This window comes from Melozone crissalis, unplaced genomic scaffold, assembly GCF_028551555.1.
Source record: "Melozone crissalis strain CALT ecotype California unplaced genomic scaffold, PUWL_Pcris_2 ptg000027l_1, whole genome shotgun sequence".
NCBI lineage: Eukaryota > Metazoa > Chordata > Aves > Passeriformes > Passerellidae > Melozone > Melozone crissalis.
In genome coordinates this window covers 79551118-79572905 of record NW_026535805.1, presented here as the reverse complement: position 1 = coordinate 79572905, position 21788 = coordinate 79551118, and the positions used below count along the sequence as shown (strand labels likewise).

The 21788-nt window shown below is 38.3% G+C and overlaps 1 long non-coding RNA gene across 1 annotated transcript in view; it reads right to left on the bottom strand.

The window, feature by feature from the left end:
• Window positions 1-1619: 1619 nt before the first annotated feature.
• Window positions 1620-21788, bottom strand: part of LOC128938791 (uncharacterized) — a 47468-nt gene continuing 27299 nt past the window's right edge. The window contains exon 3 of the long non-coding RNA XR_008483186.1: window positions 1620-1913. This is a non-coding gene — a long non-coding RNA (uncharacterized LOC128938791). The remainder of the gene's footprint in view (window positions 1914-21788) is intronic.

Below are 21788 nucleotides of genomic sequence, written 5' to 3'. Positions count from 1 at the left end.
TGCACATTTGGTCTTTTCAGAACTCAGGTGAAATATAAGATTATAGAGCTGTCTAAAATCATGGAAGGTATTTTTATATAAGTGCCTAATACAAGACTAAGTTTCTTTCGTACGCATGAAACAGCACTAACATGGCTGTTGTACTAATTGTACATAGCTCAATAGAAATAAACCCGACCAAGCCCTCACATAGCTCAAATCCCCAAATACGCTCACAGTACCAGAACAATAAACCAACAAAAGGTTAATAAACAATGCTACTAATGTACAATGGAAGGTCAAATGATCATAATGCAATACCTGCCACATTCACAATGCAGTGTAAATACCCACACTAAATAATTTTAAAATGAAAACAAATAGACTATGTTATCTTATTTAAGAAAGTTTAGTGAAAAGGCAAAAATATATCTTAAATTAAAATAGGGAATTTAAAAAGTAAGCTTAGTATTTCCAGGAAGCTCAAACAATATATTTTTCCCACATATTCTTGTAGAGCATAAATCATTAGGAGAGTTAAATGTAAAACAGCCTTTAAGGGAGTAGGACTCAGTCAATGAGATAAAGAGGTAAGTAGCTTGTGAACAGGAGAGCAGTTAAAAGTAAAGATTCATCAGGGATCTTACCTAATGAAGACAGAAAAGACCTTGGAGTACCTGGAGTAGCTGCTATTTGAGGTTTTCAAGGACAGGCTAGTTAGTGTCAGCATTTGTCAACAATGACTGAGGTACAAATTATACTCCTTTTTCTGAAGCTTGCATTACAGTTTGTCTCTCACAGCCCCTCCCAGACCTCTTTTAGTAGGGATGCATGGATTTGGATTTGAAAATGACCTGAGAGCCTTCATAAAAAATCCTGAAAACTGTGTTTTGTCTGCATCTGTTCCTACATAGAAGAAAGTATTGGAGCACTTGAGAGCTTGATTTGTCACCCACATTTCAGCAGATCTCAAGAGAAAAGGTCAGGAAACCAGCTGCAGTTCTTTGATCCCAGAGCACCACCAATGTACAAGATAGTACTGAGTTTCTAGATTCAAGTTACGTGTTGGTCTTGAGAGAGTATGCAAAGGTAGCATCACAGGGTAGAAAGTCCCTCCTCTGTGGTGGAACAAGATATTGCCCCTGGCATTCTCTGTCCTTGGCAGAAGGAGGCAAGAGGTAGGAGAAGTAAGCTACATTACCCACTACTTGGATCTTTCCTATGAATGCGTACAAACTCTTTCTATTTCTTAATGTTTATTTTAATTTATATTTACTTTAGAACAAAGTCCTCATCTCTAGCCTCATTTTCCCCAGGTATTTGAATATTTCTGAAGCTATATAAACAAGAATATATGGCGATTAAATATTCCTTTATAAAAACACAGTGGTAGGATTGACAGAATATTTATACTTTTCGTGACTGATGTTGAAAATTGAAAATATATTTTTCCCAGAAGGTCTATGTGGCTCCTGAAAAACCTGCCAGTTTTATGCTTTACATTTGAGAGGGGAGAAAGAGCAAGAAAGAAAGGGAGAAAGAGAGAAAAGCAAGATGCAGGGGAAAATGCACTAGGTACTTTGTGAGGCTGCAGTTAGCACTTGCCTTTTCCCAAGCACTTCTCCTGCTGCTATTTGAGAGGCAGAGGCTGCACTGTGTAACAAGTCACAGTGCATACAGTTACAACAATGGCCATCAGTGTCAGGCGTTTTACAGTGACAGCCTCACGCATCCTTTCATGCCATCCTTGTTAGGAATAATCCGGCAGTACAGCACTGCATGGAGCAGCTTTGGGCATGGCAACAACACCATCATTTCATTTCTTTTTTCCTGTGTGTCAGGCTATTAAATGTCTACAGCTTCCCTGCAACTTACCTTCCAGTCCTCTGTAGCACTAGGTAAAGAGTTCTGCTGCCATTTAATTCTCAGAGTTGCTGCGGGCAGAAATTAAAGGACACAAATCATGCTCATTCTTGAGCTGCTAATTCAGTGCTGATACAATCCTAATGACAGGGTAAGTTCCCCTGTCGTTAGGAATTTTTGCACTGTGCAAAATTAGTCTTTTCCTAATAACAGTGCTGAAAATTTGGCATGAGATTTGTTCATGCAGATGCAGCCACAGAGACCTTGCTTTTGTGCTTCATTTTTGCTATTTTCCTTAATTCAAAAATAATTCAGTCTAGATTGAACATAAATGTTTTATTCTTTGACTATGGAAACAATGAGATGACAATCCACGACTAATCACATTTTCAGTAACAATAACTGAAATGGTTTACTCAGCATGCATACATTTTAAAAGACAGTTTCGTAACTGCATTTTACTAGAGGGCAGTAAAACCTTCTGCTTCGCTGAGCAAATCCTGCGTCCAAATCTTCATTTACATCCCTGTGTGGGCTGTTACACTGCAAACTTGGATCTGAGTGCATTTTCCTCCCACCTTCTTCTTCTTCCAGCCATTAAAGTTCATTTGAAGAATAACACTAGATCAACATTAAGCTAGAAGCAGTATTGCTACTTGTGGGCATCTTCTGTTTTCTTGCAGTCTTAGTTAATCTATGTACAGGAAGGCAATTTTTTTTTTATTTTGGTCGATTGTTTCTGGAATTTTTTGGTTCTGAGCATCTTTGCATTGAAACACTATTTCAAAAAAAGCACATTTTATTTATGAAAGCAAAAATATCTGTGACCCGGTTCTAAATATCATATATTATGGACAGGCATCAGTTCTTTTTTTGTGCATCATATGATGGAGTTAAAGAAATAGGGAAGCCCCTTTTCACACAGGCATCTTACTTCTATTTGCATTTTGCTTTTAAACTGCCGGGCAGTTGTATTCAAATACAGATTTTCTGATTAAGTGACTTGTAATATGCTCCCCACGTGAATGAGACATCCTCAGTTATGCATGACAGTCTTCTATTGTTAGGGTATTTTTCCCATTACACAATACCAGTGTTGAAATTCCAGTGTAGCTATATTAATTATCAGAAAAACAAACCAGTTTTATTATCAAGAAGGATGTATTTTGGAAGCAGTTGGTTACTTAGCAACAGCTTCAGGTATTAAAACTTCTTTTACTAACAAGCCGGAGAAAAAAAAGATACTGCTTACTACAGTACATTAGATCAGCATGCTTTGTGTAAAGGATTTTAACAGTCAAGAGATGTGACTGTGTTTAAGATTCCTTTTTCCAGTCACTAGTTCATTGTCAGCAGCATCTACAGAGCAGCTTTATGTGCATTCAGAGACAGCCAGGAAATTAGTTCTGCATGACTGACTCAGCACTGTAGCACTGAGAACCACTCTCACCCATTTCCTTAAACAATTGTTTATTTCTTGGGTGATAACAATGTTAATTATCACAATTCTAGATGAAAAAGCTCAGATGTTTTATTTGTATTAAAGGTAAAAAAGTTTTAGCGCTAGTAAAGTGAAGTCCTAGCTTATTTTTGGCATTACAAGACTTTTTTTGCAATTATTATTGAAAGTGCAGAATGATTCCTGGTAGCTCGTTTAGTATTTTCTTTGATGCTAAATGGAACTGAGAGGAAAAATACCAGCAAACTAAAATCAAATGCAAGCAACAGTGCCTTATCAAAGTGAGAAATCTAAAATTAAATAAAATCTTTGAATCAAAAAGAATATCTATTAGACTTTTCATGATAGAAAAACAAGTCAGATCTTATTAAGACCTATATGCATTGATAATTCAGATGATTCTAGATAAAGCAAAGAGTTAGGGTTCAGATGATAGATATTCAGTGGTTTCTTTTTGAGTTGCCTTTTGCCCAAGCTGCTTGGGATTCCCCAGCAATGGGCATTTAGACATCTGCCCAAAGAAAAGCACTGACAGTCCCAAGCAGGAGTTTGGCAAATTTGAACAGGCCTGGGGAAGGCATTTTGCTGCCCTCCAAATGCAATATGAAGCAGTCTGGTCTCTGAAAAGAGAAAAAAGAAACAGTCTGGTCTCTGAAAAGAAAACAATGAGAACAGAGTGCATGCAGCATATTGCCTCTCTACCCAGATGAATTTATGAAGACACATGATGTACTCAGCATTCATAGTATTGAAGCCTTCCCTGAAATTATGAACTATAACCTTGATTCTTGAGCATTATCAGGGCTCACACATTTTTTTTCAAAACACATCCAGGAGAAACTTCTCATTTCCCACTACCAGGAAGTAGAGGCTTGCAAACTTTATGAAATTGCAGAGCTAAGTAGCAGATGAGTGGTTTCTCACCAACACCATTTTGGATTTAGGCAATACATTCTCTCTAAGGCCTGCTGAAAGGCCGTGAACCCTCTTATTGTATCCTAATATTTTCTGATTTCCTTCTAGTTATGAAGTTAATCTGAAAATATTGTCTGTCAGTGTTTAGTGTTGCTCCTGTCTTAAACTGGAGAGCTCTCCAACCAGAGGTTTGCTTTCTATTTTAAGTTTCCACAATGTGTTAGTGGATAGGGTTAAAGGACCACTAAAAGCAGTGTGTTTTCCAGTAAATCTCCCAATTGCTAACACAGTTTGGCTTCAGCCATATGTGGAATATTTTTCAATTTGTTTCTTGGCTAAAGCAAAAAGTCAGCTCTTATTTATGGATTTATCTATTCAGTTGGGTACATTTGTTTCCTGTAGCAACATGCACTGTTTATTATTAAAGAATGAAGGAATATTGCTTTCTGTTGTGATAATTTTGCATTTTCTTTGATGTCTGATAAGAGATTTTTTTCTTATTAACCTCTGGGACAACAAGACAATTTCATGCTGTCAGTAAAATACTGACAAGACTGGGCTCAGTGTTTCCTTTTTTGTATCCTGTTAAAAAAAAAAAGGCAAAATAAAACTCTGATCCATAAATATAGATTTCATAAAACATAGAAAACATTTCATATTGGTTATATGCAGGAAAGAAAGATAATGGCACATTAGTTTGTCTTTTTAATACATTTTCCTACTATATATAGCTGAGTAACTTCGGTTTTCAGTCTTGGATGGGTTAGTAAGGAATTCCCAAGTGATGGAATAAGAGTGATATGTGAAGGATAAATAAATGTTGCAAGAAGAATGTGTTGTAAGAAATAAATGTTGTAAGAAAAATGTGTTATGTGACAGGAGCAAAGCTATCAGTTTGAAATTTATATCATTCTGTCCAATCCAAAACATCTCCTCTGAAATGTGTCTGCAATGCGCCTTTGTTCAGCAAGGAAGACTTGGCGTTACAACCAAAGTGACCACCCTCACAGGTACTGCAGGTAGATGTACCTATCCAGGAACATGCAAATACAAAGCCAGATGGAGTAATAAAAACTCTGTCAGATCATCATATTAAACATTAAAGCTGAAACCTGCGGGCTGTGCATGGTTCATTAAGATCATGCACGTTATATAATTCCCCTGATGCTGACATCCTTTGAAAGCTTAAAAATACCCAAAAAACCTGACAAAAATTACAGCTTATTGTAAACAGTACTGTGTACGTCTCAGACCTCTCCTTTCAATTTGGAAGAAAAACAGTTGTTCATGAGTTTTATCACAAATCAGTAAGACACCATATCTAAATAAATTAAATTCTTAACTAAGCATCCCAGTGTAAAATCAAATTAACGAGCCAGTAATGTGCTCTGAAGGAAGAAAGGTCAACAGTATCCTCAGCTGCATTAGGAAGAACACTTTACCTCTGCTCAGCACCTCACTCACATCTGGAGTAATGGGTCCTGTTCTGGAGTTCCCAGTAAAACAGAGATATGCACACAATAAAGAAAATGTATTGAAGGATCATGGAGATGATCAAGGATTGGAACACCTGATGTGTGAGTAGATACTCAAGGAGCTGGAACTGTTCAGCCTTCAGAAGAGAAGTATTAAGGGGGATCTCCTTAAATAAATACCTGATTAGAAAGAAGTGAAGATGAGAGAACCAGAATCTTTTACATAGTTCCCAGTGACAGAACAAGGGGCACTGGGCACAAACTGAAAGACAAGAAATTAATCTTAATTTTTTTTTTTTTAGAAGTTGATTGGATTCTAGAATAGGTTTCCCAGAAAGGTTTTGGGATCTTCATCCTTCAAGATATTCCGAACAACAGAATACTAACAGAACAATCTTGTTCTAGCTGACCCTGCTGTAACGGGAGTGGTTGCACCTGTTATTTGACAAGGATGGTCACCTCACAAACAGGGACACAGACAAGACAGAGGTGTTTAATGCTTTCTTCCCTTCACTCTTCATCACCAATGCTGGGCTATGGGGGTCCCAGAGACCTGAGCTGGGCACCATGTCTGTGAGAATGATAAAATCCCTGTCAATCCTGAACTTTTCAGGAACTACTGCCTTAGGTGCATTTCTCTGAGTCTCTGGGAGTTCAATGGAATTCATCTCAGAAGTCTCAAATCTCTGGCTTATGTCATCACAAGGCCTCTCAACAATTTCTGAACACTTTTTGGAATCTGAAGAGGTTCTAGTTGAGGGAATGGCCTGATGTTGTTTCATGGAAGGTTTAGGTTTAATGTCAGGAAAATATTCCACACCCAGAGGTTGAGCACTGAACAGGCTCGCCAGAGAAACAGTCATGGCATCAAATCTGCCTGTGTTCAAGAAACATTTAGGCAATACTTAGTCACATGGTGTGATTCTTGGGGCTGTCCTGTGCAGGACCAGGAGCTGGACTGCATGACCTTGTGCATCCCTTCAAACACAGGATACTCTATGTTTCTATGATCTCCAGAAATGCTGCAGGGCTCATTGGAGACAGGCTGTTTGTCAGGGAGTGTTGCAATAAGACAAAGGATAATGGTTCTAAACCAAAACAGGGTAGATTCAGACAAGACGGAAGAATTTTCTTATGATGAGGGTGGTGCAACACTGGAACAAGTTGATCAGAGGTGGTAGGTGCCCCATCACCAGGATATCCAAAAGTTAGGTTTAAATGAGGATCTGGGAAACTTGGTGTAGTTGAAGATGTCTCTCCTAATTGCAAGACTGGATGGCCTTTAAAAGTTCTTTCCAAACCAAACTATTTTACGATTCTATGATTCTGTGAAAAGAGAACCTAGGTTTAGGGTTGTACCTAGAATTGATCATCAATTTAAAAGTTACTAACTGATACAAACACCCACACAAAAGATATATCATGTGACTGATGTCACTGAAGCACTAATTTTACTAACCCAAGGAGATATTCTCCCATACAGGAATTACAGGAGTTTATTGTCTGGCTGATATTTAAACCTTAGTCTTCCTGCTTTAATTTATATTAACAGAATAATTAATACAATATTTAATATTATTTTATATTCATGTAAATACAGAATAATTATACTTTCTAGTTCTATTTAGTTCTGAACTGATGTTGTAAAATTCAAAGTGATCCAACATTGCATTTGTATATACTGTTATATAAAAGTGTAGTAATTTATAGCATTATTTTTAATGCTTAAAAGCATTATTTAAACATCAGTACTTATTTTGAAGTGTGCAGGGGATGCAAGTTGCCTCTTCCTATTCAGAAATAGAAAGTTTTCTGAAGACTTACAGAATAAAACCTCAGGCAGAGGAAGGTATCCCCTAAGGATGCTTGGCCTAGACGTGGTGAGCAAGAGAAGCCTTTCAGAAAGCAAGAAGAAAAGCAAGGAGCTTGACAAGTTAGCAGAATTCCACATTTTTATCCAGTTCATCCAGTTGTGCAGCAAGGGGTGATACAGTGCAGTAACCTGATTCGATGCCTCGGTCCAGACCATGATTCAATCTGGAAGTACAGAAGCCTATACATAAGTATATAGATATTTGAAAGGATGAAAATTTATGGGAAGACACAAGTTACTCAAAGGCTAACACTCAGACCACTTATTTCTGGGGGTGCAGGGGTATAATTGACATCTAAGGATCCAAAACTCAGGCTTACCAGGTATCACATGAACCAGCTATCACAAAAGCTACTGTGGAAGTCATTAGTCAAGCACAATAGTGGATCAAGTTGGAGGAAATAGGATTTGTAGTATCTCAGAGTGTGGGCCAGACGGGAAGCTGAATGAATTTGAGCCCAGGAAGAAAACCCAAGCAGCTTGACTACACTGCAAATAATGGTAGACAATGATCCTGAAATGTTTTTGAAACATAAAATGCTTTGGGTTGCAAGGGATCTCTCTAAGTCATTTTGTCTGCATGCTTCTTAAAGCAGGATCATGAACAAAGTTAGGTCAGGCAGTTCAGGGCCCTGTCGAGTCAAGCTTTGAATATGTCCAAGGATGTAATTCTACAGCCTCTCTGTGAAAACTGCTCTAATGCTTAATCACTCTCACTATGATTTTTGACTTTTTTTCTTTATGTATCCTGCTGGATGGTCTTTTGCTAAAATTTGTGTCTGTTGTCTCTTGTTCTTTCACTGTGAATGGTTGTCAGAAGTCTGGTTATGTCTTTTCTAAACCTCTTTAACTTTTAGTAGACTGCAATTAGATTTCCTTAATCTTTTCTTCTCCAACCTGAAAAACTCCTATTCAGTTTTCTTCACCTCCTGCATCATGTGCTCCATTTCCTAATCATCTTTTTAACCAAATATTGGACTTTCTGAAGTTTGTCAATCTCCCTTTTGTATAGGAAGAAACAATACTGGACAGAGTATCATATATATGCCCTAAGGTGTCAAAGAGAAAGGAATAATTGACTCACTGACACCACTGCTACTAACACAGTATGCAGTTAGCTTTCATTGATGCAGATGTTTTGTCCACCAGGGCTGCACAATCCTTCTGTGCAGTGCATCTTCCTGGCTGGCAGGCTGTAATGTTCCATGACTTTGTTCCATCTCAGATAGCAGGACTTTTTGTCTTTCCTGAATTACTGAGTTTCTGTTGGACTCTGTCTCTAGCATGTCAAGGTTTCTGTGAAAGGAAACTCTGCCATGCAGTGTATCAAGTAGCTCTCCCATTCTGAGGTCTCACATCAACCTTGTGATCAAATATTCTGTCCCCTAAGCAGACTCGATTAAGATCTTAAGTAGCATGAACTTCAGTATTACCCAAGAAACATCATTCACAATTAGTTGCCAGTTAGGTTTCAAAGCATGAACCTTAATGGAACAGCAAATTTTTCATATTTATAATTTGCCCATCTAGTAAATATCTCCCCAGCTTGTATGCAATGATGCCATGGGCAACACTGCCAAAGTCTAGACGCTACTAAAGTAAATGTCATCCACTGATCTCCCTAGTGCCAGCCATCTTCTCAGAGAGGGCACAATCATTGGCACAGGAGTGTGCCCTTACCTGACCAACGCTAATTGTTTCAAACCACCTTCTTGATCTTTATGTGTCTTGAACTGGCTTCCAAGAGAATTTTCTTAATAATGTCCCAGGGACTGAAGGTAAAAGAAGGTAGTAAGGACTTCAGAAACTCTTCTGTGTCCTTCATTAGTGAAAAATCACCCCATCCAACATGCCAAAATTGTTCCTTGGTTCTCCTTTTGTTTCTGATGCAGCTTTAAGAGCCTTTCATATTCTCCTTCATAACTTATTTTTCTTCCTATTTCCATTTGTGATTCCATCTGAATTTTTATCTTTCAGTTCCGTTTCAGCATGTTCAGAGCATCATTGTACATCCCTCCCTGGTACTCCAGCCATAATTCCATTTTCCATATCTACTCCCAGCTCCTGTTACAGAGGCAAGTATATCCTGCAGTTGATGATAATCTTTCAGACTGGCTTTAGGACAGCAAGATCTCCAATTATGGATCTTCTTCATAGTAATCATGAGAAGTATGATGTCTTGCCTATCTCTCACTGCACTTGTGATTCTAGGTTGCTTTTGTAACAGTAAGTCTCTGAAGAACTTCCAAACAAATGGAACAGAACATATAATTCTCTCTCAAAACACATTTACAGCTAGGCTAAAGAATCTAACTTTACCTGCAGTCACTGTAAAATTAAAAGAACAATCAGATCTTTCTCCTGGCAATTCTGACATAATATCCTTTTTAACTTTGTAACAGATGTGCTTTAAACATATCACAGGAAAAGAGAAACAAAATTTCCCAGAAGAAGTTTCATTTTCCTTCACCCTCACTGAGAAACAGCTGGAATGCAGATAATGTACACTTCTCTAGTTTTATAAACACACTCATTATGGTTAATGACCTAGTCAGTACAATTTTTAACTTCATCTATACTTTACACATATCTAGCCATGTCTTCATTTTCTCATCATTTTTTAAAATATCTTCTGTCTCTTTCACTTGCAAAAAAAATCTTATCTGGTCAAAGAAATATCACTTTGGAAAAACAGTCCTGTTTAGCTCCATTCTGATAAAAATTATTTAGTTTAAAGAAATAAGGATATTTCAATACAAGGAAGTTGAAGCTTATATATACAAGACAATTTAAATCACCTGTTTTCTTCACATCATTACGTCTCACCTTGACACTGTTGTCAGAGAGCAATGATTCAAGGGATAAGGAACAGAATAATGAGATGCATATTGAAAAAGTGATGCTGGCCCAGACAAGAGGCAGAGACACCTTCAGTTCATGATGTTTCCAACTTACAGATTTTTGAACAAACATGACCATTAATTCTATGGAATAAAGTTTTTCTGATTCCCTTCCAGCTCCTTTGAGACAATTTATAGCTGCAGGGAGTACTGAAGGAAAAATTCAGTGAACTGTCCAAATGCATAATTGAAACTGCATAACCATAAGATTTTGTACAGCACCACAATGGTGGTGAGATATTTTACCCCTTGGCTCTTAAGTGCTTCACTGGCTTAGATTTTATGGAATGCAAATGTTGAAAAAATGGTAAATAGAGGGAGTTGCAATTACTGTTATAGGAAGTTCAATGTTTTGACAAGGATCCAGAAGTGGCAAAATGGATGTATATATTAGCAAAACGAAGAAAGTACAGATTTAAATATCAGAAAGCTGGAAGTAATATAGAGGTCAAGAAAAGTCATTTAATCTTATACCCAGAAAGACACTATCCTGAAAGACCAAATAGGAAAGTGAGATGCAGTCAAACAATGAAAATGAATGAGGTACATTCCTGTGAAAATGGAAGAACAGACTAATTAGAATTGAGTGTAATGATGTTTGACTTCCATAGACCGGTTGTTCTCTGTCATAAACCAGTCAAGACTGAAATGAGCAAATAAAGACATTTTACTATAGGAAGTATTGTGGGGTAGTGTACATTATAAAATCTGAAAATCTCCATTAAATTTAAATATAATAATATTAATAATAATTATAAAAACAACAATAATAGAAAAAAGAAAGTTGAAAATGAGATCTTGTCATCTTTTAAAAATACAAAAGCAGGAAATATTAGCTTTAAATTTGAGCATTCTCATCAAATCAAGCATTCTGAATATTTATTCAACAAAACCATATGACTTATGTTTTATGAAAATTCAATAGTCACATTCAAAATAGTCCACAAGATCACCCCAAAGCTCATATGAAGATAAGGAATGTCATTATCTCTAATGATTCAATAAACTTGCTTGAAAAGGCCAGTTTAGCAGTTGGGTAATCTCAGACAAAAAATTATGAAGGTTAAAATTGTGTTTTTCAGAAGAAATTTGAAGGAAGCCAATAGATAACTAGATATCTGTGATTCTTGTGACAAGCCAAAATAAAAAAGTAAAAGTAGGTAGAGACCAGAGGATTAAGTATTGGAGCCTTGTCTGTTATTCAAAAAGGAGACAATGATTCACTAAATAAGATTCAGGGACCAGATACCTAAGTGTCTGAAGGATCAGACAGAAGCAAGGAATGGTTTAGCAAAAGGAAAGCTGAGTTACAGGGAATGTTCATTAAAAGAAAGAAAATAGACTATAAGATACTGATGAATTTTTGTACCAATTTATTGTCAGCTGAGCATTTTAACCATACACACCCCACACACTTTTCAATTATTTTACTCACACACCAAAATTGCCTTTTTATGATAATACTGATGGATTCCACAGGAGTATTGAATATAAACTTAAATTAAATGTTTTCCCTTGGAAAAATAATTAAACTTCTTATTCATTTTAGAGCATAACATGGTGCATTTTAATTTGGAAAGAAAAAAGGATAACACCAAATTACACTAATAACCAAAGTAGTGTTAATAATTTTGAAATGAAAAAGATAAGAGTTCATTGATTGTGAGCAATTAGTCTATAACAGCAGGTTGCATGAGATTTCATTTCACTGAAGAATTTCTATTTTTTTTTACTTCAAAGGATTTAGTTTTTATGTTTAAATGAATTAAAAAAGAATCCTGAGGTGCCATAACATGAACACACATAATGTTACAGTAAACCTTTGCCCTTTCCCCCATCTAGACTCCACTTCCTCCATGACCTTGACTGCATACAGCATTTAGCTTGTATGGTTTCCAGGGAAACCAATTTATTCTTCCTGAAACACTTCACGCTCACTCACACCCAGGTATATTTTTGGATATATCTGAACTCCCAGATACACAAACCAAGAGTTGCCAAGATCACATGTGGACACCTACAGTGGGTGGTGGGTTGTGGTCTGACCTTGGATGGCTGCAGAGCTCCACCATCTTCTCTGTCAATCAGTCCCCTCCTCAGCAGAGGAGCGGGGAAGAAGTCAGATGGAAACCTCATGGGTTGAAACAAGGACAGGGGGATCACTCAGCAATTGCCATCACAGGCAAAACAGACTCAGCTCGGGAAAAACTAATTTAATTTCTTAGTCATTACAAAAGGGTAGGATAGCGAGAAACGAAGACAAAAACGAAACCATCTTTCCGTCACCTCCTCCTTCTTATTCTCTAACTTCGGCATTTGCTCTGCTGTTTCTCACTTTTTCTGTTCCTTCCTCTTCTCTCCATGAAGTTTTCATCTCTCCTGAACACCTTTCCCCCAAGGTGCCCCCACCTTAGCAGTGGGAGCTGGCTGGAACAAGTTATATCCAGCACAGGGAAGCCCTGGCATCTCTTCACTGACACCCCACTGTCAGCACCAGGACACCTGTACCCTCTACACCTCCAGAATCAAGCCCAGCTGAAATGTACCTGGATTTTGCTCCAGGATTTCTGAGGTCCTAATGGAGAGCAGGGGCTTCTCAGCCCTTCTCTGTCTGACAACAGTAGGTTTGTTTTTACACTCAGGTAGTGGTCACACACTCCTCACCAGATGTTTTGGCAGCACAAGACAGATGTTGGATGGCTCTGGCCGAGGAGGAGCTCATTTCCTCCACAGCAGCTCTCAGCATGCTGTGCCTCGCATTGGCAGCCAGAAGGGCGTTGATAACACACCAGTGTTTTGGCCACTGCTGAGAAGTGCTCCCTCAGCATCAGCACTGTCCAGCATTCCTCCCCTTCATCAGTGAGCTGGGGACAGGAAAGAGGTTGGGAAGGGATAAAACTAAGAGAGTTGACCCAAATTGACTAAAGGGATATTCCATACCATAGGACATTGGTTTAGAAAGCTAAAGAGAAGGAGGAGGAAGAGGAGTCATTCATTATTTATGATGTTTGCCCTCTGGAGTAACTGCTGCACATGCTGAAGTCCTGTTTCTCAGGAAGTGGCTAAACTTGGCTTGCTGATGAGAAGTAGAGAATAAAAGTTTGGGATTTTTTTCCTCTGCCTGTGTATGTTAAACCTTTCACTTTAGTAAATTGCCTTGTCTCAACCTATGAGCTGTTTTCCATGTTATTTTCTCTCCCCTGTCGAGCTGAGAAGGCAGGGTGAGAGAGTGGTTTGCTGGGCAGCTGTGTAGTGGGTTGGTGCTGGCTGAATGCCAGGCACCCACCAAAACCTCTCTATCGCTCCCCTTTACAACTGGACAAGGGAGAGAAAATATAATGAAAGGTTCACAAGTCGAGATAAGGGCCAGGAGAGATCACACACCAAATACTGTCACAGGCAAAAAAGACTCAATTCAGGAATATTAATTGAATTTATTACCAACAAAATCAGAGCACAACTGTTGTCATCTTATTTCGGGATTTCCATACTGTTGTCTCCTATTGGCAAAAGTTCCATAACTTCTTGGTGTTTTCTTATGGGCTACTCCTCCAAGCACTGACTCGTTCATCTTCACAAAGCAGCCAACTGACTCCAGTTCCCTTTTCAACCAGACAACCCACTGTTTTATAGCACTCTTCTTCTCACTGGTTACAGCTGTGGCCTGTTAAAGCCAGGCCCGTTCCTAATCTTTAATAATTAACCCAGCTGCAACTCCGTAAGGGTAAGATTACTTTCTACACTATCTTTATTTTCTTATGTTCTATCCCCTTACACATGACAATAAGAAGTAAAAGCAAATCTTAAAAACACTTTCCCCCATCCTTCTCTCCTTCCCAGCTCTGCCTTCTCCTTCCCAATGGTGCAGGTAGACAGGGAGAGGGAGTTACAGTCAGTTCATCACACATTGTTCCTCCTGTGGTTCTGGGGGAGGAATAGTTCCCCTGCTCCACTGTGGGGTCCCTCCCACAGCAGACAGTCCTGCACAGACTCCTCAATCATGAGTCTATCCCACAGGCAACCATTCTCTAAGAACTGCTGTAACGTGGGTCACTCTTCCATGGGGTGAAGTCCTTCAGGCACAGACTGGCCAGAGTGGGTCCATGACAGGGCCACAAGTTCTATCAGGAAATCTGCTCCAGCATGGGCTTCCCTGTCCATAGGTGTGCAGTCCCTGTCAGGAGCCTGCTCCAGCATGGGTTTCCCAAGGGTTCACAGCCTCCTCTCAATCACTCATCTGCTCCAGCATGGGTTTCCCATGTGGTTTGCAGGTGGATCTCTGCATTCCCTGTGAAACTCCATGGGCTGCAGGGACACAGCTGCCTCACCAGGGGCTGCACCATGGGATGCAGGGGAATCAGCTCTGGCACCTGGAGCACCTCCTGCCCCTCCTTCTGCACTGACTTTGTTGTCTGCAGAGCTATTCCTCCCACATATTCTCATCCTGCTTTTTTTCTGGCCACAATTAAATCTGTGCAATAACTTTCATTTCCTTCTTAAACATACCATCATAGAGACATTGCTATCATCCTAATTGGCTCAGCCTTGGCCAGAGCAGGATCTATCCTGGACTTGGCTGGACTTGGCTCTGCTAGGCATGAAGAGAACTGTCTGGCAGCTTCTCACACAAGACACCTCTGCAGTCCCCACACTTTGAAAACTTGCCCACACAAACCCTGTGCAACACATCAAGGTCAATCTACAACCAATGCACCAGCAATGACTGTAAAGCTGCTTCGAAATTCTATTATTTTAATTATCCAGTCACTTTGTGAGATATTTTGACAAAATGTATTTGTTTTTCCTAAGGCTTCCTACAGCACTACTATTAGCCTGTTCCCCTGTGACATTCTGAGCTCTGCATACTGCTCTCTTTGGGCCCAGCACACATCAAGCTGCAGGAGCAGCAGAACTGATGTGCTCTCTTGCTATGTACGGTTTAATAGCTATGTTAGAAGGATGTAAGAAAATTCTGACAAAGACACAGAATATTTTCTGCTTCTAGATAATTAAGAAGGATTCATTCATGTTTACAGCAAGAACATGTCATTACTTCCCATAGGCAAACTGGAACACTTGAAACATGAAAGCTGAACCAAGGAGCAGGATTCCATTGTCACAACCACCATATGCAGTCACTTATCCTAGAGAGGCATTTATTTGATACTCACTTCTATAAAATTCCTTAAGATATTTTAATGCCTGAACATTTTAAATGCCTCTTCCTAATCCTTGCTCATTGCAGAGCTTGCAAATGTAAGAGAAATTTTGCTGTATTCTTCTGTGTGGCAAGACAACATCTAATAGTTTTTTGGTTCATCTCAGCAACATAAACCATGCTGCATTTTCACTACAAGTTGGACAGAAAAAAAGTCTTCTTTAACAGAAGATCATGCCTCTTTCCATATCTTCACCAATTGTAATGCTATGTAGATACCTCACGCAGTTGAGTCTGGAGTCAAAGCACACACACATTGGACATAAAGATTTTACACGGAGGCAGTTAGGAGGAAGAAAAGAATAAAACACAGGTTACAGGTGAATTATAAGGTTTTAAGAGCTATATGCCTGAGCATAACAACACTGTGTCAATAGTGAGGAGAATTACAGATGTACTGCAGTGGCAGGGAAAGAAAATTAGCTTCCTCGGGATCTAATTTGGGTACACTTGTTTGTTGTACCAGAGCTGTGTTATAAATACATTCTGAAGAGTGCCAATCACTTGTAAAGCAATCTCAGAATGATATGCATTCAATTACAAAGCAATGTCCTGGTGTGAAATCTGGAAGACTTTAAGTAATTTTAAACTGGACTATATAAATACCTAGACAGCACTTTGTAGAAAGAATCATACCCTGAGAAAAGCATTACCTTAATGACCTCATAGATGTTCTGATTTTCTAATTTGTGTGGCACTCATCTGATAAGTGTACATAACTAGAGGGCTGTAACAAATACATGTACTTTACTTATTATAGTTAGTAACAGCCTCTCAGACGTGCAAATATTCATTTCCTTATTCTTTTGTGCTTTTCAAATGTATTTCACAGTATTTCAAGGGCTGCATTTACAAATTAAGGATACATCTAATCTACATTATTCTAGTGAGAATTTTTTTTTTATACTAACAGCAGCATTCAAACACTTATAGAACTATTACACTTTCACCAGTGATCATGGTTCCTAAACTTTTATAGTTAAACTGAGAAACACAGACTCGTGGTTCAGGTAGTCCAAGTAATGGGGCTACCAAAAATTTGCTTCCTCCTTTTGCACAGCAACATGGCTGGCAGCTCCTTCAGACTTGCACATTTCTCTGTTGTTACAATGGCCACTGTTGAGTGACAGCCCTCTGCTTTTACAAATATCAAGCAGTGGCACACAGTAGGAGTAGGTTGGTAAAGCTAAACACCTGGGGCTGTGGACCTGATATTGATGAAATACATGTTTCAGAGATGATTACTCTAAAAGCTGCTTTGGAACCATGAATCAGATACTTCTAAGCAGCCAGGGTGCCTGAGATAGGCATGCCAGGAGCCTAACCCAACACAGTCAGCTTAATTTCATCACTTCTGCACAGGGCACCTGCTCCGTGACACCAACACCTGCCTCTATGACACCAATGATATCACAGAATGGGAGCTAACTGCAAGACTGATCTCAAAAATACTTCTCCAATCTTAACTAAAATCCTGATTTGAACGTTTCCTGTCAGAGACTCCTCACACAGTGCTCCAGGCTTCTTTTTGTTTTCTGTCACAATATAAAACATATAGTCACCACTGGCTTCTGCATTTAGTTTCTTGGAAACTTAACAATAGTTAAGGAACAGCAAGATTCTTTGTACAAAAGAACATCCAAAATTACTTTCTTATAAGAGCTTGCTAGAATGTAAAAACTCCTGGAAAAAAAAAAAAAAAGCAATATTAGACAAGGTCAGGTCCATCCATATCTAAGTTTAGCACAAAAAAATGACTCATGGCCCCTATGTCAAAATAATCCTCATTCTAACCTGCACTACAAATGCTACTGAAACTCAAAGACTGCAATAGTGTTAGCAACTGCTTGAGGGAAGCATTAACAAGTGGATTCTGGATCTAATACTCCTTCAAAGACCAGTTGTGAAGGAATTTTCTGTGAAATTGTGAAGTTGATCTGGAAGGGGCAAGGAGATGAGCCATATAATCTTAATAACATTTGAACTACAATTCTAGTTTGGCAAATATTTCCAGGTGGAAATGAAAGGCAAAATTTGCCTCTGAAGTAATAAAACCCTGTGGAAAGTTACTTCAGTACCTCAAAGGCTAGATAATGAAAGCAAAAAAGACATCAAAAGAGGGGAGGTGGGTTGGTTTGTTAATTTGTTTACATTCTATGTAAACAGCAAAAAAGGATTTTTCACATTCATTCCACAAGAATTATCAGCTCATTGTCTGCATGTTTTTCAGATTTAATTTAAAAGCAACAGGATTTCCTTGCCCAAATAAACAAATATAAAGAAATATATGTAAAGTAAAAAGTGTCTTAAAATTCAAAGTATTAAGATACCTCTGACCTACTGGTATCCTATACTTCTATACATGTGGATATACATAGCTATTAAAATACACAATCAAGTAGTACAGAATTATATAATATTTTGTTCCTGTATTAAAACTTAATGACTGCAAGATCTGCCCATTCAAAAATGTTTTGGAGTTCAAAAGTTTTAAACCCATTCCACTACTCTCCAGACTCTCTCTGTTTCCTACGTAGTTCTAAGTTCAGTTCAGTTCAATTCAATACAGCTCAGTTCAGATCCATTCAAGGTTCTAAGTCAATACAGGAATGACTTAGGGGAACAAGACCTTTCCTTGTCTTTGGTAAAGACCCTAGTAAACCTGTAATAAACACCTAATCCTCACCAGAGATGGTGTGAGATTGTGCCTTGCTTGAAAGATGCTGTATAATTCTGCTCTCCCATTAATCACCATCCCTCTGCTTCCAATGTCACACCATAAAACACTTTACTATAAATGAAAACCTCTATTAGTTGTCCAGCATAGAATTTTTGTTTTCCATTCTTAGTTGTCAATTTCAAAGATAATTTTATAATTCTAAATATGCCATTTACTCAGTAAATTGTAGGCGTTGCAATATGCACATAAGTTCACACGCTTTTGGCTATTTATCTGGCTTAGCCATTTAGCTTAAGGGATATGGTTAACTTTGAAAAGGAGTTAGTTAGCAGTAGGTTAAGAAGCTGTAAATATTTTGCTTGTGTGTATTCTATACAGAAAAAATTTGCCAAAAATGAATTATAATGTACAAGCATCTTTCTTTTTACATGTAGATGCAAGATTTCATTCTGAGTGGCACAATATCTTTAAATTGTTAACTATAATTCCTTTCCATTCTTATAGGATAATGAAGAGTAATAAAAAAGAGAGTTCTATGAAATATTTTAATTTATACACATTTTAGAAAACAATTTGGTAAATGAGAAACAGCAAGGCATCTTTTTCAACATGTTTTCCAACAACTCCAGGGCAAGTCTGATGCTGCTCATCCTTAGCATTACAATTTAACACTTACTCTCTCCAACTTTCTCCTCATTTTACTGTTTTGTATATGTACGTAATTGAAGTAGGTCTTGCATTTCTTTCCCACTGATGTTATTAGTCATGGCAATGAACTTACCCATGACAATAACTCCACAACATTTTCAACCCTGTTACTATAATTCCAACAGCATCTGGGTGGAAATGTGCTAAAAATTACCACAGTTTTGGGGTTTTTTTCATTTACAACCCTTATTAATGTTTATATGCATTTTTAATAGGCGGTTTCTATGGTACCAAAAATACGCAAAGTGTTTCTTAGTCAAGTAGCAATTGCTAATTAATCTCTCTATGATATATCATTATACACATTAAAATAAGTTGGCAGAATTATGAAAGAATAGATATGAACACCTATGTACAACTCCAGTGTTTATATGAAACGCTTTTTAAATACATTTTTATGCCATTTGTCTACCTTTTAAAATAATCAAGAATTATTAAGATTTTTTATTAAAAAGAAAACCTCAAAGGCTTGGTTTTTATTTGAGTAAATGTTTAATATTATGGTTTTTCTTAATCAAACCAAACTTCTAATTATAATTCTGTAGATTAATGATAAAAGAGGACAACACAAACATAATACCGTAACAAAATGAGTTACACAAACTGCAGTTCCTACCAGGTCATTTGAAAAATAGAATAGTTCTACAATTGCATTTGCAGCTTGTTCAAAATAGCATTAAAGGATTGTTAAATTGTATTCTTTACATATGCTCTCTTTCACTGCAGATTTACAATATGGGGGTTGGAACTGCTGTGACTATACCCACATCTTAGATTCATTAAAGACTTGATTGAAGAAAAAATAGACACCGCTGTGTAGACAGGTATTTAGTTTTTTTGTTTGTTTTCATCTCCAAAGAAGAGGTGATTTTCCAATTATTACTACTAATGCCATATTATCCTGCATACCATTATTAATAGTATTTGGTCAAAGGTGTATATCACAAGACATCATATTACACGTATTCACACATTACACTGGTTCAACTCACTTCAGAAATTATTTTTCAGTTTCAGCTCTTTTTAGAATGCATCTTATATTTTTCAACAACTTAGTAAAATCTTCTGGATGCTATGATAAATGGATATCTGCAACAAGAGGTTAACAAATGTGAGGTCCTTTTCATAAATCTCCTGATTTCCATGACATGTAAAAACATGAAAAAATCAATGGGTCAGAGAAAAGGGTCCTTTTTGTGTCCATTTAGCCAAGACTGCCAATCACCAAAATTCTTTTCAGAGAACCAATGAACCTGCAAATCCTGTTTCTTTTAGAAAATCAGCAATCATCCTGGATATTTTTCTGTGTATAGTTTTCCTGCTTGGTGTAATATTGGACTAAAACTGCTTAAACAGTCACCTTCTTCTGCTGGTCCTTATCCAATGAAAGGAACAAGACTTTGGCTTCAGACAGGGGTGGACTCTGTTGACTGCAGTAGTTTTAAAACCTCAGCTGAAATATACAGTGCAACTTGAAAGTTGGTCCTGAAATGGCACAGAATCACAAATCATTTAGGTTGAAGAGACCTCTGAGATCATCACATCCAACCTATGACTGATTACCAACTTGCCAACTAGCCCATAGCACTAAACGCCACGTTAGTTGTTTCCTGAACACCTCCAGGGATGGTCACTCCACCACCTCCCTGGGCAGCCCATTCCACGGTTTAACAGCCCTTTCAGTGAAGAAATTTGTCCAGCCTGGACCTTCCCTGGCTCAGCTTGAGGCTATGTACTGTCCCTTATTGCTTGGGGAAAAAGACTAATTTCCTCTCCAGCCACACAGTCCTTGTAGGTGGTTGTAGAGAACAATAAGGTCCCCCCAAACCTCCTTTCATCCTGGATGAACAACCCCAGATCCCTCAGTACTCCTCATAGGACTTATCCTCTAGAAAATTCACCACTTCTGTTGTCCTTCTCTGGACTTGCTCCAACCCCTCAGTGTCTTTTATGCAGTGAGGGGCCTGGAACTGGACACAGGATTTGTGGTGCCACCAGGGCCAAGTACAGAGGGATGATCCCAGCACGCTGTTGCTGATACAGGCCAGGATGCCATTGGTCTTCCTGGCCACTGGGCACATGCTGGCTCATGTTCAGCTGCTCTCAACCAGCACCTTCAGGTCCTTTTCTACCAGGCCTCTTTCCAGTCACTGTCATCCCAAACTGTAGTGCTGCATGGCATTGTTGCAGCCAAAGTGTAGGACCTGTCACTTGGCCTTGTTGAATCTCAGGTCCTCATGCTGTCACATCTCCCCAGCCAGAATTGCAACAGAAATGATACAGGAGAATCAAAGGATATTGATAGTCTAGCTATTGAAACAGCAAAAGAGGAATGTTCAAAACCCAGTGTTTATGGCATGTAGATAAGAAAATTAAGATGATTTCTGTGCTGGTACATGCAGTGTACTAAGGAGAAGAAAATTAAGAAGAAGAAAATAAAGGACAGCCCACACCCTGAACAGGATGGGCAAAGGTACAAAGAGAGACAAAAGGTACACAAAGGTACAGAGAGAAAGGAAAGATAATCAAAATTATGCATAAAGTTTGAGGGGGTTCAGAAAGAATAAAACAATTGATGGAATAAAAAATATAATTTAGGTCAGCTCCTATGGGATATAAAACACATATCAAAACTATCATGGCTGCCAACATAGGAAAAAGTTGAGATCCATGGTAACGACTCAGTATGTTCACTACCCTCCATGGCATCACAGGAAA